Here is an 18,829-nt window from a genome sequence, read left to right on the forward strand (position 1 = left end):
TTTAGCTGCAAATAAAATTTCCAAGAATATTAACATTTTCCAAATTAATTTTATGTTCTACTCTCCTATTATTTGAACTGGCAAATTAGCAAAATATAGGAATTATTTCAAAACAACACCCCAAAAAGCAACTTAAAAAAAAGAACAAAAGAAAGCTGACGTTTAATTTTTAAATTAACTTTAAGAAAAACCAAATGTCTGTAATAATTTTTACAACTGACCTTATGGAACAACACACATCTCAAGTAGTAGTTAGTCCAACTGTGTTCACAGAACACCAGTTCAGAGCAATGTTCTCATGGTCTATTAAGTTTAGGAAAAACAATACACTATACAGTTTACTGTAATACACATTAGCATATCACAGAGCATTATCGAGTCAGGAAACCCACTTAACTGTGATTCACCAGCAGGTTCCCATACATTTGGCCACCACACACTTTTTCACAGAACATGTAAAGAAAGTTTAGAAAAGGTTGGTTATCAACGTTTTAAGGCACATTTTCCCTAGGTATTCCATCAGAAAGGCATAGACATTTTTAATAGTAGTTCTAATCTTTTTTTCCTTTTTACAGGAAAAATAAAAAGGAATTATTTTGGACCCTGCTCAAGGGAAACGAAATGAAAATGGGATGCTAAATCCTAGTCTAATACTGGTGGTCATTGGCATACTTGTGTACATGCAACATTTATGAGGCTCTGACTATTATAACTTTGGGCTGTGCTTTAAAAAAAACCTCCCCCAACCCGCCAAAAAAAAAAAAAAAAAGGCCCAGTAGGTGGCTCACACCTGTTATCCCAGCACTTTTGGAGGCCAAGGAGAAGGATTGCTGGAACCCAAGATTATGAGGCTGCAGTGAGCTATGATCATGCCACTGCACTCCTCCAGCCTGCGCAACAGAGCAAGACCCCATCTTTAAAAAACAAACAAAAAACCTTCCCTGGTGTCCAAGCTTGTATCCGCCAGGGTCCTTTCAATACTTGACAGATACTGTTTTATTCTTGTAGTTCTCCTGAAGGATATTCAGTTTTTTTTTTTTTTTAAGAGTTTTCTATTTAAATCCTACCTCAAACCTCTCTTTGTATAATAATTTTCTCCTATTATCCATTAATTTTCTAATTTCTTCCCTATAGGCAAAAACCGGCCTTATGGCACATGTTCCCAATACAGTAATAGAATTCAAAAATTTCTCATAAAATATGGAATGAACTGTATCCATAATTTCCTTCAAATCTTTCCACCAAAAAAATGACTTTCCTTATTCCCTAATTCCCTATTTCCTTATTCCCTAATTCCCATGTATCTAGTTCCTTATTAGAGGCAAGTGGTTTCTACCATAGAAATTCTTCACAGGAAAAGGGCCAGATAGAATGCTAGAGTAAATAAAATTAAAAGGAGAAAAAGAGCACTCTGTTTTGAAATGAGTCTACAAAAACATGGATACAACTACTGTTCAAATAATTATTTCCTTTGTACTCACTTTCATTAAGAGATATAAGTAGTATACATAACAAATTATATTTTATGAGTAACCAAAAGTATGGATGAAATGATTTTTATATAACCTTACATTCAGAAATATTGTCAACATAGATAACCACAAACTTTATAAAAGGCTTACTGGTTGAGCCAATATAACATTAATATCTAAATGTTTTATTTAAGTTAAAATTTCTAGAAAACATGAGCAGATTCCATTAATAGCACACAAAAGTTGTTAATTTGATGCTTTACTCAACTTTTTAAAATGTGTGATGCTTTTTGTTACGAATTCATAATTTAAAATAAGAATTTCAGGAGTGGGAAACAGGGTTCTAGTAGGTGAAGATAATGTTTCTTTCTCTTTTTTTGGAGACAGGTTCGCACTCTGTTGCCTTAGCTGGAATGCACGAGTCACTACATCCTTGAACTCCTGGCCTCAAACCATCTTCCTGCCTCAGCCTCCAGGTGTGAGCTAGATGTCTGGCCTGAAGATGCTATCTCTGATACCTTATCTTAATCATGACTTTTATCATAGTTGGTGCTTAACAAAATTGGGGCCACAGAGTAGCAGTCAACTTCAAACCTTTCTATATGGCCTCTTTCATTACCCACAAAGTAGCATTAGCTAATTTGTACAAAACCAGGTAATAGCTGGAAAAAATTAAAAAGAAAAAAATATGATTGGCTCAAAATATATGGACAGCATATGAGTCTACAATTGTTTCAAAATTGAGTTTAATCAACAAACAAGCATGTGGACTGTCAATAGCACTACTGGCATGAGACCCTAGAATTCCGTTTCCCACCATAAAAATTTTAGGATAGTGGCCGGGCATGGTGGCTCACGCCTGTAATCCCAGCACTTTGGGAGGCTGAGGCAGGCGGATCACGAGGTCAGGAGATCGAGACCATCCTGGCTAACACGGTGAAACCCCGTCTCTACTAAAAAATACAAAAAATTAGCCAGGTGTGGTGGTGGGCGCCAATTAGTCCCAGCTACTTGGGAGGCTGAGGCAAGAGAATGGTGCAAACCCAGGAGGCGGAGCTTGCAGCGAGCACAGATGGCGCCACTGCACTCCAGCCTGGGCGACAGCAAGACTCTGTCTCAAAAAAAAAAAAAAAAAAAAATATTTAGGATAGTAGTAATGACTTTCCACTGGACGTTCATTTTAAGCCTATAATAAGAGAATAAGAAAGTTCGTTTGATTAAAGATTCAAAACACCAAGAAACTTTCTATCACAGAAATAATACGGAAACAGAACCTAAACAATGACAGTATCTAAACAGCACCTAAAACAATAAAATGAATTTACTTTCCTGTTACCTAGATATTACTGTCTGTTGATCTGCTGCTGTCCTCAAAAACTAAATTATGTATAATATTTTAAACAAATAATCAACACTGAAATTATACTGTGCTCCTCTGGGAATTTTTACAAGAACTGCATGATTCCTTGTTTGATGATAAAAAATTTTTTTCATCCTCTGAAGAGCTGAAATCTATGAAAAACATTTTCTAGCTTTTACTATTTTATTCCTTTGGAGTAAAGAGAATAAAAATTGATGTCAAATAACACCCTATGTAAATAAAAATCCAAGATTTAAGTTGTATATACATCTTACTGCTTTCTGAGAAAGCTACAACCAAAGATTTACGTTTGTCTTTAGCTAAATGAATCTGCAAGAATGAAGTAAATTCCATTGTCCTGCATGAGCCACACTTCAAAAAAATGCTACTACCAGAAAGATTTCTATATGTATGCTTGTACTAAGAATAGTTCTCTAAAATGACAAGTTAAAGGCTACTTTCTCCATTAGAGATTGATGTTCAAACATCTTATAGAGGAACTTAAAACCCAGGTCAGGTGAAGGGGGTAAGAAGGCTTTCATCCACTTTAAAGCAGTTTACATACACAGACAAATACCATCTCAGTAAATGAAAGAACATAAAAACATATTCCCAATGTTTATGTCAGTAACTGTGAACACAGGAACTTAACCAGTAACTTTAGAACAGAAGTGCCACAGGATCAGAGATGATAAAATATTGTTACAAATTCATGACAAAAATATGGATTCCGCAGCTCTGCGAGCTCCTTATATCTTTAAAAAATTATTTATTTATTTATTTATTTAGAGACAAGGTCTCACTCTGTCACCCGGGCTGGAGTGCAGTAGTGTAATCACAGCTCACTGCAGCCTCAATCTCCCAGGCTTAAGTGATCCTCCCACCTCAGCGTCCCAAGTAGCTGAGACTACAGGCATGTGTCACCATTCCTCACTAATTTTTTACAGAGACAGGGTTTCATCATGTTCCCCAAGCTGATCTCAAACTCCTAGATTTAAGTGATCCAGCTGCCTCAGCCTCTCATAGTGCTAAGATTACAAGGATGAGCCACCACACCTGGCCAATATTTTTAAATAGTTAATTAAATAAATGGCTTGAGAATATTTTGGAAGAATAGTAGCCTAAGGCATGTGAAAAACTCAGCAAAGTTCCTCCACCAAAAACAAGCATAACACTGGACAAAACTCTGAAAAACAACTATTTCAGAACTCTAGAGATCAACCAAAGGCAGACAATAAATTCAGTAGTGTGTATTCTACAAAACCTTCATTCAAGAACAGTGGAAGTCTGCAGCCTTTTCTTGGTTGGGATGGCTCCTATCACATCCTGCACCCCAGCCCAGTCTACAAGAATAGCAGTTTATCAAAACAGGGATAAGGAAACCAAAAGCTTGGCTACCAGAGACAGCACCCTCAATTTGGGGCAGGGGACAAAATCCCACAGCTTTGTCATCTAAAAGTGGCAAAATCTGTAAGGAAAAGAAAAAAAATGTCAACCAAGAATTCTACATACAGGAAAACTATCCTTCAGCCATAAATTCAAAATAAAGGCATTCTCAGATAAATAAGAAATGAGAAAATTAGTTGCTAGCAAACCTGCCCTATAAGAAATATTAAAAGAGCTGAAAGAAAATGATTATCAGATGGTAATTCAAAATAATAGGAAGGAATCAAGTTCTTTTGAATTGCTTTATGGCCTAGCATATGATCTATTCTGAAGAATGTTCTCTGTGTGCTGCAGAAGAATGTTCTATGTGTGCTGCAAAAGAATAATGCATTCTGCTCCTGTTGTGTGGAGAGTTAACTTAGTTCAAGTTGGTCAACAAAATTGTTCAAGTTTTCTATATCTTTACTTGTTCTCAGATGCCAAGAGAGGACTATTAAAATCTTCAACATAATTGAGTTGTTTATTTCCCCTTTCAATTCCAGGTGTGAGCCAGATGTCATTTTCTGCTTCATGTATTCTGGGCCTCTTTTGGTAAGTCCATCTACATTTATAATTGTTATATCTTCCCAATATACTGATCCTTTTATCATTATAAATTGTCTTTGCTTAGTTCCAATATTTGTCTTAAGGTGCATTGTGCCTGTTATTAAAATAGCTACTACAGCTACTATTTCCTGTTTGCATGGTATATCTTTTTCCTTCTTTTTATTTTGGCCCTATTTGTGTCTTTGATCCTAAATTGTATCTCTTCTGACAAAATATAGTTTGGGTCTTGCTTTATGATTAAGTTGGAAAATCTCTTCCTTTTGATTGTAGTGTTTAGACCATTCACATTTAATGTAATTACTGATGTTGTTATATTTACATTTTTGATTCAGCTATTTTTAAAATTACATCTCATGTCTTTTTGTGTCTCTGTTTTTCCATTCTATTTTTTAGCTCATACAGTCATGAACCACATAACTACGTTTTGGTCAACAATAAACCGCAGATGAGACAGTGGTCCCATACAATTATAATGTAGCTGAAAAATTCCTATCACCTAGTGAGAGTTGTAACCATTGTAACATTGTAGCACAACTCATTACTCACGTGTTTGTGATTATGCTGGTATAAACACAAACCTACTATGCTGCCAGTTGTATAAAAGACAGCACATACAAATACTGTACATAATAACTGATACTAAACAACTGTTAGTGGTTTATTAATTATACTATACTCCTTCTACTTATAAAAAAACATTAACTGTAAAAGAACCTTAGGCAGGTCTTTCAGGAGATAGTGCAGGAAAAAGCATTGTTATCATAGGCGATGACAGCTCCATACACGCTGTTGTCCCTGAAGACCTTCTGGTGGGACAAGATTAGAGGTGAAAGACAGTGATATTGATTATCTTGACCCTGTCTAGGCCTAGGCTAATGTGTTAGTGTCTCACTTTTTAACAATAAAGTCCCATTGTGTTATAATTGCCTATAGTATTCAGTATAGCACCATGCTGCACAGGTCTGTAGCCTAGGAGCAATAAGTTATACTATATGGCTTAGTGTGTAGCAAGCTATAATATCTAGGTTTATGTAAGTGTACTCTATGATGTTCACACAACAACAAAATCAACAACACATTTCTTAGAATGCATTCCCATTAAGCAATGCATGACTGTAGAAATATTTGTGTATTGTTTTAATTTCCTTTATTAATTTTTTAGCTATACTTCTTGAGGTTTTTTTTAGTGATTATTCTAGGAATCACAATACATATCATTAATCACAATATATTTCAGGTGAATATTGGCTTAATTCTGGTAAAACACAGTAACTTTGCTCCAGTATAGCTCTGTTTCCACTTTCTTCATTGTTATGACTATTGCTTTAAATAATCTTTAGGGTTTTTTAAAAGAAATTAAGAAATATACATATTCAGCCCTTTATATTTCACATACATTTACCATATCCAATAGATCATATTCTAGAGCAGGGGTGGCACATTTTTTCAGTAAAGGGCCAGATGGTTTTTAGGCTTTGCAGGCCATGTACAGATTCTGTTGCATATTCTTGGCTTTTTAAAGTACTCTTTAAAATTTTTAAATCATTCTGAACTTGCAGACAATTAACAACAACCACAAAAAGACCACTGACCAGATTGGGTCTGTGTGTCATAGTTTGCCAACCCATGTTAGGATATAAAACAAGTCTTATTAAATTTCCTTTTAAAAACTGAAAACATATAAGAATATAGCCTGACCACAACAGAATTAAATTGAAAATCAACAACAGGAAGAAACTTGAGAAATGTCCAAACACTTGGAAATTGAACAATACACTTGTAAACAACTCATTGGTAAAGAAGAAATTGTGAAGAAAACTAGAAAATATGTTTGAAATGAATGAGAACAAACACACAACATATCACAATTCATGTAAAGCAACGAAAGAAGTACTTAACCTGAAATCTGAAATGCTCTCAAATCCAAAGATTTCTGAGTGCCAACATGATGCCACAAGTGGAAAATTACACACCTGACCTCACGTGACAGGTTGCAGTCAAAATGCAAGTACACAACACATAGTTTATTCCATGTCCCCAAGAGAGAACAGACCCTCCCAGTCCCCTGTAGCTGAAATATCTCTTTTCTGTGCATGCCCAGATAGCCCCATGCAAGCAAACCAACAAAGAGTAGTGAAATGGCATGTGTGCAGGCTAAGGACACCAATGGCAGGTTCCCCACCATGACCCACACAGGGCCAAGACCTACGTGCATTACTCACTGTGGTTTTTTGTTTATTCTCTGCTTTGTGGTGTAAATATATTGCTGAAAATGTCAAAAAGGTCTGCAAATACCTCTGTGGGTAACAGTGATAAGAAAAATAGGAAGCATTTGTGTTTATCTACAGCACAGAAAATCAAACTGTTGGAGAAAGTGGACAGCCGTATTGTGTGAAACACCTTACAGAAGAGTATAGTGTTGGCATGGCCACCATGTATGACTTGAAGAAATGGAAGGATATGATTCTTAAATTTCTTAATTTATAACAGTTCTCCCTCTCTCTTCTTCATTTTCATGTCTTTCGTTTACTTACATGGATTTTTGTCTTACAGAATTTTCAACATCCTCGATTTGGTTTATTGTGCCTTCATTGTGTCATCAAAAACACTCACTTATCCCTTGTTCACTTTTCTTTGGCATAATTACATTATAAGGAGAGGGTTATACCCTTCCAATTTCATCACACTAGGTAGTAGAACATAATGTCTGCTTGTCCCACTTCTAGTGAAGTGAAGATTAACTAGTAGATTCTAGTGTTATCGGCCTGATCCATTCAATACAAAGCTTCCTATCAACTTTTTACCTAATGGTTCAGGAAGCTATTAGTGATTTTGCCAAGATATTTCATTAGAAATTACAAATGTTGGTTTTTAAAATTCCATCATTCCTTCTATATGTATTAACTATAATTATTCCATGTAGAAAAACTCTCCCTCCTTCAACTATTCAGTTACTCTGAAAAATAGTTGTTTTAGAAAAGGCAGAAAAATGTTTGATTCTTTCCCTTTAAATTTTGAAGAACAAGTTGGTAGTATAACAACCTCCAGAGTTTACCAACAAGTTTTTAAGAGCACCATTACAAACTCATACATGTTTCTATATCTGATATGTTTCAATACATTTCAGTCATGGCTTTTTATGCTTAACAGTCCACTTTTGACTTCTGTACGATTTTCACATGACCCTCGGTAGTCTCTGACTGATTCTCTGTTTTCTGGCACAAGATGTCCCAAGGGTGCATCTTCTACAAGTTGTGCCTCAAACACAGCAACCTGGTTCATTTTAGTGGGAAATGGTTTTTAAAGGCTTTAATCTCTTTGGCCTGGAATTCTTCACCACCTTATTAGCTCACCAATGCCTTCAAAACAGCTTTTCCCAGACTCCCCACCCTGCACTGTCCTCAAGGGAGGGTTGGTCTGAATTATCTAGTCTTGCAATTCTATAAGCAGAAGTCCTAAGATAAGAAATTGTGGAAGAGAGAACCCAAAAGCTTTTAAAAGACATCTTCCCAGTGGGCACAGTGGCTCACACCTGTAATCCCAGCACTTTGGGAGGCTGAGGCAGGCAGATCACGAAGTCAGGAGTTCGAGACCAGCCTGGCCAACATGGTGAAACCCCGTCTCTACTAAAAATACAAAAATTAGCCAGACGTGGTGGTGCATGCCTATAATCCCAGCTACTCAGGAGGCTGAGGCAGGAGAATTGCTTGAACCCAGGAGGCAGAGGTTGCAGTGAGCCAAGATTGTGCCACTGCACTCCAGCCTTGGCGACAGAGCGAGACTCCATCTCAAAAAAAAAAAAAAGACATCTTCCCTCAGTTATATGCCATACACACAAATAAAGACTAGTTCATAACAATCAACTAAACTGGGGTAGAATTCAGAAAGGCTTCAGGAGTGGAAAGTCAGATCACAGTTGAGGGTCACTCTGTTTTTTGAACCCAGGGGTTGGTTCCACAAATTTTCTTAATTCATCAGCCAAAGAACCTGCAAAATATCACCCTGACAGTGGACTAACAGCAAAAGCAGAATTAGGAAACTAAATGGAAAATAACCACTAACAAGCCTAATTAGTATATTTACTCACGGCAGCAAAACGAGGGTAACACCCACAAACGCAGAGTCTGCATTCCAAGATTCTTACAGAATGGAATAAACAAGCATTTATACTCCAACTGATAAGTTTATATATCTAAAGCTGAGGTGAGAAGGGAGTGATAATATAGAAAAAAAGACGAGGGCACTGTTCCTTAGTAGAATTAATTCTTTCTCTTAGATAGCAAAAACAATCAAGAATTCCTTTATTCGTCTGCAGTTGAGCCTCAGATGAGACTGCAGCCCTGGCCAACCCAACCTTGACTACAGCTTTCTGAGACCCTAAGCAGATCGAGCTAAGCTGTACTTAGACTGATGATCCATAGAAATTGAGATAATAAACGTGTTGTTTTATGCCACTAACTTTGTGGTAATTTGTTATGTAGAGATAAATAATATAGTATTATAAGCTAGTACATGATTATTTATTTATTTATTTATTTTTTGGAGACAGGGTCCCACTCTATTGCCCAGGCTGAAGTGCAGTGGAGCATTCATAGGTCACTGCAACCTCAAATATTTTAGAGTCAAGCAATCCCCCCCACCTCAGCCTCCCAAGCAGCTGGGACTACAGGCACGTGCCACCATGCCTAAGTTTTTTATTTTTATCTTTTGTAGAGACAGGGTCTTACTATGTTGCCCAGGCTGGTTTTGAACTCCTAGCTTAAGCGATCCTCCTGCCTCGGCCTCTGGGATTATAGGTGTGAGCTGGGATTATAGGTGTGAGCCACCATGCTCTGTCACTAGTACATGATTTTACTTTCTTCAATCATATAAAATATTTGAAACAGACTTTTTTTAAAGATTAAGTATTTAAGTTAATGACTTGGAAAAAACACTACTGAGAATCAGAAGACCTAGCATTGTCTCAATTCTACCTTACTAAGTCACGTTGTGTAAGATTCATAATCTCTCAGAGCCTCGAGAGTTCTTATTTATAACCAGGGATAAAACCTGCCCTGTTGGTAAAAGAAAGTGAGTGAGACACTGAAAATTATAAAGCACTAAATAAACTAAAATCCAACTGCTTCTCATCAACAGTTCTGCTGCCACTCTAGTGCAAGCCATCATCATTTCTTGCTGGGGTTATTTTGGCAGATTCCTAACTCGTCTCAGTTTTTGTTGCAGGCGCCTCCTTTAAGTTTTCATCACTGGCCCCTCTTGACAGTTACCTGAGTCATTCTTTTAAACCTAAATGAGATCATATCACTCCTCTGCTCAAAATCCACCAGCGACTTCCCCTCACATACAGAATGGAATCCACAGTGACCAAGGTCACCCAAAATTAAGTCTTTACTGTTAACAAGTATAGCATACTGCACCTTGACAAGATTTTCAGTTGCAGGATCTTTAGTTTCCCTTTAAAACTGAGATGAGTGTTGGAAGTCAGGAAAACAAAGGCAAGGCTAATGACAGAGGAACAATGAGCCAGTCTTCATGGAGTGTGGACTCTAAGAGGATAGAAATAAACTGGGAAGGCAGAAAAATGAGATGAGGAAGAAGGTAAATTTATTGAGTACATACATTTGGTCTGAGAACTTTTCTATACGTAACAACTTTTACATTTTAGAAAATGAATGAACAGGATTAGAATCTTTAGTCTCTGATGCTAGGACTGGACATCTATCTGCCTTATTCAGATATTCAAAAGGAGAGGAATAGATCTTTTTAAAAACTATTTTCAAAGATTAGTAATGTTCCAACCGCTTCAGTTAAGAATTTTTGATGTTTAGTATTCTTTCTTTTACACTTTTGGATGGCATTTATGGGATGGGAAATCTTACTGGTCCTAAAGTCCATGGGATTTGACAACTTAAGTTTATATTAAATCCACTTTGTTCCACACTGTAACCAATGCTGCCTTAAGGATGATGTGGACCCTGCACACTGTATCGTTCTCCCTAACCAGCCCACAGTGTCCCAAGTATTAGAATTCTTCATTTCTATCTGTCAAAAGTCTAGTAAAAGATGAGATAAACTCTCTCTCTCTCAATGAAAACATGCTTCAGAATTACCTGCCCCCAGTGTTTACATACAATCTAATGGCAATTAAACAAAGATCACCAGAGTGAACAGCTGGCCCCATTCTGACAATGAATGGCAGAGGCTGAAGAAACACAGAATGGCTTGAAGGAGAAAAGCAGCAGGCTAATCCTCAGGGCTTCAAGGCTCTTCTCCAAATTCAGAGGCAATGGACCCTAAAAGGACCAAAGATGTGCCAGACAAGATGCACCAGCAAGAAGGAAACATGTCAGTGGATAGGAAAGCAGCCCGTGCTCACTCAGCAAAGAAACTGCTGCAGACCAACCTAAAGTGTTAGCGTGACACAGAACACTCATGACACTCACAGTGCAGGACAGACAACAGGCACCAAGGTCACTCAGCCAAGCTGGTGCCAGAGCCAAGGTATAAAACTAGGCTTCTTTTAAAACCTGCCAGAACTTCCTTTCATTTCCTCACACAGAAGCACAATGCATATGTACATTATCAACTCCTTTATATTATGCTATATGGAAGGGTACTACAAATACATAAAAGAATTTAACAAAATTAACAATAATTTTCATACATTATTTAACCGAGAGAGCTTTTAAAAGTTGACGAAAAATGTGAAATTAAAAACACAAATATGAAGGGTAATTTTTAATTTTGGAAAAGGAAACAATATATCATTTTGTGTGTATGTGTGTTTAAACAAAACTGACTTTATTTAGGTATCAGAGGGTTAGCCGAGTTCCTTTAAATAGTTAGGGATTTGCAAAGTGCAAAGCTCATGTAACATAATCTGTGTTTTCCTCAAATCCCCATCGGTCCATTTGCTTAAGAAACCCATGCTTCCTGGCAGGGTGCCGGCATACCAAACCTGCCCAGTCGTGCATAGTTTTATTTCTGTTACTAAATTAGGAAACCGAGTGGGCAATGCCTGGGACAACAGCAAAGAGAAATGCCTCGGCATCATTAGCCTGCAAGTCTCCCTAAAAGCTACATCATTATAAGATGTTTAATTTTTAATTAGAGATACCAAGGTAATTTAGCCTAATATTGTGCAATACTAAGAAATAATTAAATGAAGACAAAAGGGAAAAATCCAAATGTTTAACAAAAGTATTCTCCTGAATAACCTTAATCATGTTGTTAAAAATAAATGAACTACTACCACTCAAGGCTTAATTTCTCAATGACTGATACTAAAATACTGCCCTCTTTTTCTAAGTGATGAAGGAGAAATGTGAAGTTATGCATCACAATTCTTACAAAGATATACTAACGTACTTTATGTAGAGCTCAGTTTGAACATTCAAGGAGATTTGAGTGGAGAAACATGAAGAAGGATTTCAAGAAAACAAAGCCACTGTTTTAATTTTCAAATTAATTTATAAACGACAGAAAAATATAGAAGGAAAAATATATAATATTCCTCTTTCCAAATTTTACTGACCCCAATCAGCATATCACAGAGCTTTTAAAAAAAGACAGTAGCTATTAATTAACATTTTTTAAATAAACAAACTCTGATATTTTATGGAAAGCTAAAGCTTGAATCCTGAAGGTGTTGGGAGAATTTTAGTTTTGGCAATATCAGAAATACTTTTTTCTTATAAACATTTTGTTAAATTCAAACATTATAAACATTTTCTTAATTAATTTCAAAGTAGCATTTATCTTACTTTAGTTCTGTAAAAGAATAAAAAATTACAAGAATATGTGCTAGAAAATCTACATCTTTACACAATTTATGTGTTTAAATCTCAGAGTTTAGAAATTACAGAAAAATTAAACCAAGTTTCAGTGCTGTAAAAGCCCTGAAAGACTTGTCAACCATGACTATATAAAAAGCTGTTCACAATATTTACTACCATTTAGCAAGACAGAAAATTCATTCATATTTATAAAAAATCCTGAGAGATGAACTCTTCCAATAACCATCCTGGCTGTCGGCATGCCTTCCTCTAGTCTCCTTTTATATATATGTATTTATATGATCTCTAGAGCATAGCAAAATGCACCTAGCTGATCTGATGTGTGCCAAAACCCAGAGCCGTTCACTTCTTTGGCTCAACTCCTACTACTAAGATCTGGCCATCAGTGACGCATGTGAGCAGGTCCACAGGATTGGGGTGGGCCACACAGTCTCAAGTCTCTCCCTATATTGTTGATAAGAGGCACATTGTTGTGGAGGCCCAACAAAATGAGAGAAGCAAGGCTAAAGCCGTAAGTATTTTTACATAAGTAAAAATAAAAGCAAGAAATAGACCAAATGATTAAAAATAATACCGAATGGCGTCGTGATCCCCATAGATCACTTTAATAAATAGTCTTTCAGACCCTCATTCCTGTTAATATTGCTACCTATGTACACATAAAGAAATATATATAAGGCTGGGTGCGGTGGCTCACGCCTGTAATCCCAGCACTTTGAGAGGCACAGGCAGGTGGGTCACTTGAGGTCAGGAGTTCAAGACCAGACTGGCTAACATGGTGAAACCCCGTCTCTACTAAAAATACAAAAATAAATAAATAAATAAATAAGCCAGGCGTGTTGGTGCGCGCCTGTAATCCTAGCTACTCAGGAGGCTGAGGCACGAGAATCACTTTAACCCAGGAGGCAGAGGTTGCAGTGAGCCGAGATCACGTCACTGCACTCCAGCCTGGGTGACAGAGTAAGATCCTGTCTTGAAAAAAAAAGAAAAAAGAAAACGAATATATATAAATGAATGGAGTGCCGGAAAAAGGAAAAATAAGTTTTGCTCTTCAAAAGACACCCCAACTAAAAAAATACACAAACCACAGACTGAGAAAAAATATTTGCAAATCATATATCTGATAAATGACTTGTATCCAGATAATCGCAGGGGTTGACAAACTTGCTGTAAAGGGCTATTTATGTAAATATTTTAGTTTTTGCAAACCATATGTTCATTGTCACAACTACTCAACTCTGCCACTGCAGCATAAAAGCAGCCATAGACAATATGTAAACGAATGGACGTGGCTGTATTCCAAAAAAAACTTAATTTACTAAATCAGATGAAGTGCTAGACTTGGCCCACAGGTCAGAGTTTTCTAACCTTGGTCTCTAGTATATCCGTACAGGTTATCTGATACTGAGTCTCTGACAGCAATTTTACAAACTATAGATAACTGATAACAATGTAAACAACTCTTGTTTATAAACACACACATAAATTACATCCAGTGGGGGGACAATGCTCTGTCCTTGTTGAGAAAATTAGCTTTGCCTCCATTTGAATATTCATTTATATTCTTTTTTTTTTTTTTTTTTTTTGTAATGCGAGTTTCACTCTTGTCCCCCAGACTGGAGTGCAACAGCGTGATCTCAGCTCACTGCAACCTCCACCTCCCAGATTCATGCGATTCTCCTGCCTCAGCCTCCTGAGTAGCTGGGATTACAGGCATGCGCCACCACGCCCAGCTAATTTTTATATTTTTAGTAGAGATGGGGTTTCACCATGTTGGCCAGGCTGATCTCAAACTCCTGACCTCAAGTGATCCTCCTTCCTCGGCCTCCCAAAGTGCTAGGATTGCAGGCATGAGCCACCGTGCCTAGGCCATTTTTATATTCTTGATCTATAAATGTGTGTGTTCTAGGGATTCTCCTTGAACTGGTTATAACATCTCATCAATTTACTCATTAATGAGTTAAATAAAAGCTTTGCCACATTTTACATTTTTTATATCTGTATGGGAGTCATGATCTTAGCTTTTTTATGAAAATTATCCATTAACACCAGTACACATAAAGAACTCTTACAATAATAAGAAAATAAACAACTTAATTTAAAAATGGCCAAAAGATAGGCATAGTTAATATTTGCCAAAGAGATGGCAAATAGACACATGAAAAGGTGCTTAGTCTTTAGTTATTAGTGAAATGCAAATTTAAAACACAATGAGATGCTACTATACAGCAACTAGAATAGCTACCATAAAAAAAAACTGAAGATACCAAATGTTGGCAAGGATGAGGAACTGGAACCCTCATACACTGCTAGTGGGAATGTAAAATGGTACAGCCACTTTGGAAAACAGTTTGGCAGTTTCTTTCAAAGTTAAAAATACATCCAGCAATTCCACTCCTAGGTATTTATCCAAGAGAAAAGAAAACATATGCCCACAAAAAGCCTGTACACAAATGTTCATAGCAACATTATTCCTAACAGCCCAAACTGGAGACAGCCTAAATAAACAACTGATGAATAAACCAAATATGGCACATCCATACAATAAAACATTACTAAGTAATAAAAGATGAGGTTATATATATTTAAACGACTAAAACATGAGGTTATGTACATTTACATGAAATTTCTGGAAAGTCAAAACTATAGAGACAAAAAGCAAGATCAGTAGTTGACTGCGGGTGAGAACAGAGGCTAGCAATAAACAGGCACTAGGGAACTTTTTGCAATGACGGAAGTCTTCTAAAACTAGATTGTATTGAGGGTTCCTAAACTGTGGACATTGAATAAAGTTAATTAACTGTACATGTAAAATGATGTATTTTATGGCATATAAATTGCACTTCAATAAAGCTGTTAAAAAATCAATAGCTTGGTGGCACATGCCCGTAATCCCAGCTACTCGGGAGGCTGAGGCAGGAGAATTGCTTGAACCGGGGAGACAGAGGTTGCAGTGAGCCAAGATTGTGCCATTGCACTCCAGCCTGGGCAACAAAAGTGAAACTTGTTGCCCATCTCAAAAAAAAAAAAAAAAAAAAAAAAAAAACACACACACACAAAGAAAATCAATAGCTTAAAAAATTATTAACTTGGCCGGGTGCAGTGGCTCAAGCCTGTAATCTCAGCACTTTGGGAGGCCGAGGTGGGCAGATCATGAGGTCAGGAAATCGAGACCATCTGGCTAACACGGTGAGACCCCGTCTCTACTAAAAATACAAAAAAATTAGCCGGGCATGGTGGCAGGCGCCTGTAGTCCCAGCTACTTGCGAGGCTGAGGCAGGAGAATGGTGTGAACCCGGGAGGCAGAGCTTGCAGTGAGCTGAGATGGTGCCAGTGCACTCCAGCCTGGGTGACAGAGGGAGACTCCGCCTCAAAAAAAAAACAAAAAAAAATTATTAACTAATGCCAAGAACAAAATTATTGACATTGTTATAAAGTTTAACAAGGTATTATTTAGATGACATTTAAGAGTGGTATGTAGAAAAAAAAAGTGATGTATGGAACACACATTGTAAATCAGCATAGATAATGCTCTGGGGATAAGGAAATATAGGTTCTCTTTCTTGTCATACCATTATATATCATAAGTTTACATACGTTTCTGATTTAGAAGTAGTTAGAAATTTAAACTACAGGTAGGAAACAAACACTGGTAATATGTAAATTCTCACACCCTATTATGTCATCTCTTTTAGCAGCAGAAGCAAATTTTCAAAGGCATCATTTTAAGTCCTCCATAAAATCAAACCTGCCAGAGCTAGTATAAATTTAAAAATGTTGAGTTTTAGTGGTAGAATGAGTATCAGAATCCATCATGTTAAAATTTACCTACCACATTGGATAAGAAAATGGAGACATAGAGGGATCAAGTAACAAAATTTTACAGGCTTTTGCCCTATTGAAAGTTTATAGTACTTAAAGTTCCATGGAATTCCACTGTGGGAGACTTAAATAGTTTTATCTATAAAGTTCAAATGCAGTTTCACAGGATATCATAAGCAAACCAAGAATATTCAAATAAAATAGATATGGTGGTTGGTAATTTAGGAAAAAATTAAGAAGTACAGAATAGATAAAATTATTAGTAACTGATTTATGAGGCTGATTTTATTGAGTCTCAAAAGAAAAAGGTTAAAATGTTCACTTCCCTTTTACTTAAAAATTAATAGTATTCTATAGTCTATATTTAATATAACACGCACTTAACAATACAAATATTTGACTCTTAGATTGCTAAATAATTTAGGGATTTGGTCTTTGTAAAATACATATTCAACTACGCTATTGGATCTTTTCACTTAAACAGAATGAGTTACGGAAATTTCTCTCTGAACAAGAGCAGCTCCTCTGATGGATAAAAATACTGCAAGACAACACCCTGTGTATATAAAACAGTAACGGTGATTCTTCCTTCACTGATTATGTACACAGAGCTGTAGAGAAAAATTATCTCACATTTGTGAACATGTAGTATTCAGTCTCCTAGAGATATCAAGTAAAAGAAGAATAGCACCACAGAAATCATAATTTTGGTTCAGGACATATGCAACAATGTACATAATTGTGCACGCTTTTTATTTTATTTTCTTAGAGTCTCACTCTGTCACCCAGGCTGGAGTGCAGTGGCACAATCTTGGCTCACTGCAGCCTCTGCCTCTCGGGTTCAAGCGATTCTCATGCCTCAGCTTCCTGAGGGGCTGGGATTACAGGTGCACACCATCACGTCCAGCTAATTTTTGCATTTTTAGTAGAAACAGGGTTCACCATGTTGGTGCAGCTGGTCTCAAACTCCTGACCTCAAGTGATCCACCCACCTCAGCCTCCCAAAGTGCTGGGATTACAGGCATGAGCCATGGTGCCCGGCCAATTGTGCATACTTTTAAAAATATTTTCCAATGTACATTTGTTCTGCTTTAGATTAAACACTATTTTCATAGCCTGTAAACAAAAATATTGTAAGAATAATTATTTGATTACTCAATTGAATATTTTAATAATTAAAATTTTAATTTTATATATGAGACTTGTACTTTCCTTTATAAAAATATGCATTTATATTTTAAAACTAGGTAAAAATAGATAAAAATTCTAAGACTTTATATTACTATAAACATCCATATATATCTTTCAGCATTTTTTCTCAACATACTTTTTAATTATTTCAACATCTTATAATGACTATAAAATTACAGTAAAAACTATCTCATTTAAGAAAAATGGATTCATGCTAGGACCTAAATATATAAGAAAATAACATGACTTCCACAAAACCTGCTGTTCTTCAAAAAAAAAAAAAAGAACACTAAGTCACTAATATTAGTACTGTAAATTCACACTAAAGTGAAGAATGCCAAACTTCTGAAATTTAAAAAAGTCATCAAACAGCTCTGCCGGGCTTTAATTCTCTTTCAGATTATGTCAGGAGCAGAGATGTCAGCAGATCCAGCTAAGAAGTAGATCAGACATATAAACAACTATAAGCATATAAAGATATTCATTTTTTGAGTGCTTCCTCACTTCCACAGCCAGTTTTGACTTCATGTTTTCCTACTACCTACAAAAAATACACAGTGAAAACCAAACTTCTCAAAAAAAGGTATCTGCTTAAAATGTCAATTTTTAATAAAAGCATTAATAAAAAGGATTAAACAAAGAACTATTATGCACATTGAGTGTGGGGGGGTTCATAACAAACAATATCAAACAACATTATAAAAATTACCTCTCATTACATCGATCCTTGGCAAATCACAGAGCTTTTCACTCATTAAAACTAGTGTTAACTCTAAAACTACTTGCAGAACAGAAATCTGATTTAAATTGAAACCTTTAACAAGTTAAAACATAATTTACAGATGAAGTAAAGCAACAGCATGTTCAAATAAATGAAAAATAAAACGTTCTGCATATTAAATACATTAATTTTTAAGAAACACTTATTTTGGTATCTATATTATGTGTACCTATATATGAAATCTATATTATATCCATCTACGTAATACATGTAGATATATTCTCTATATTAATTTTTCTTCACAATTTACATAAAATCATAATTTTCTGATGTCACAAAACAATATATTGAAATCAAGGTAGAAAAATCAACTGAATAATTTCAGTATATTGAAATCAAGGTAGAAAAATTAGCTGAAACTATAAAATAATTACACATGAAAATGCTATCTTTGTTAATGTATTTATCTAAAACA

General features: G+C 36.0%; 1 protein-coding gene across 9 annotated transcripts in view; it reads right to left on the reverse strand.

The window, feature by feature from the left end:
• Positions 1–18,829, reverse strand: part of LRRC28 (leucine rich repeat containing 28) — a 139,694-nt gene that overhangs the window by 72,378 nt on the left and 48,487 nt on the right. The gene's annotated exons all lie outside the window — the stretch shown is intronic.

The sequence above is a fragment of the Symphalangus syndactylus genome, chromosome 5, assembly GCF_028878055.3.
Source record: "Symphalangus syndactylus isolate Jambi chromosome 5, NHGRI_mSymSyn1-v2.1_pri, whole genome shotgun sequence".
Taxonomy (NCBI): Eukaryota; Metazoa; Chordata; class Mammalia; order Primates; family Hylobatidae; genus Symphalangus; species Symphalangus syndactylus.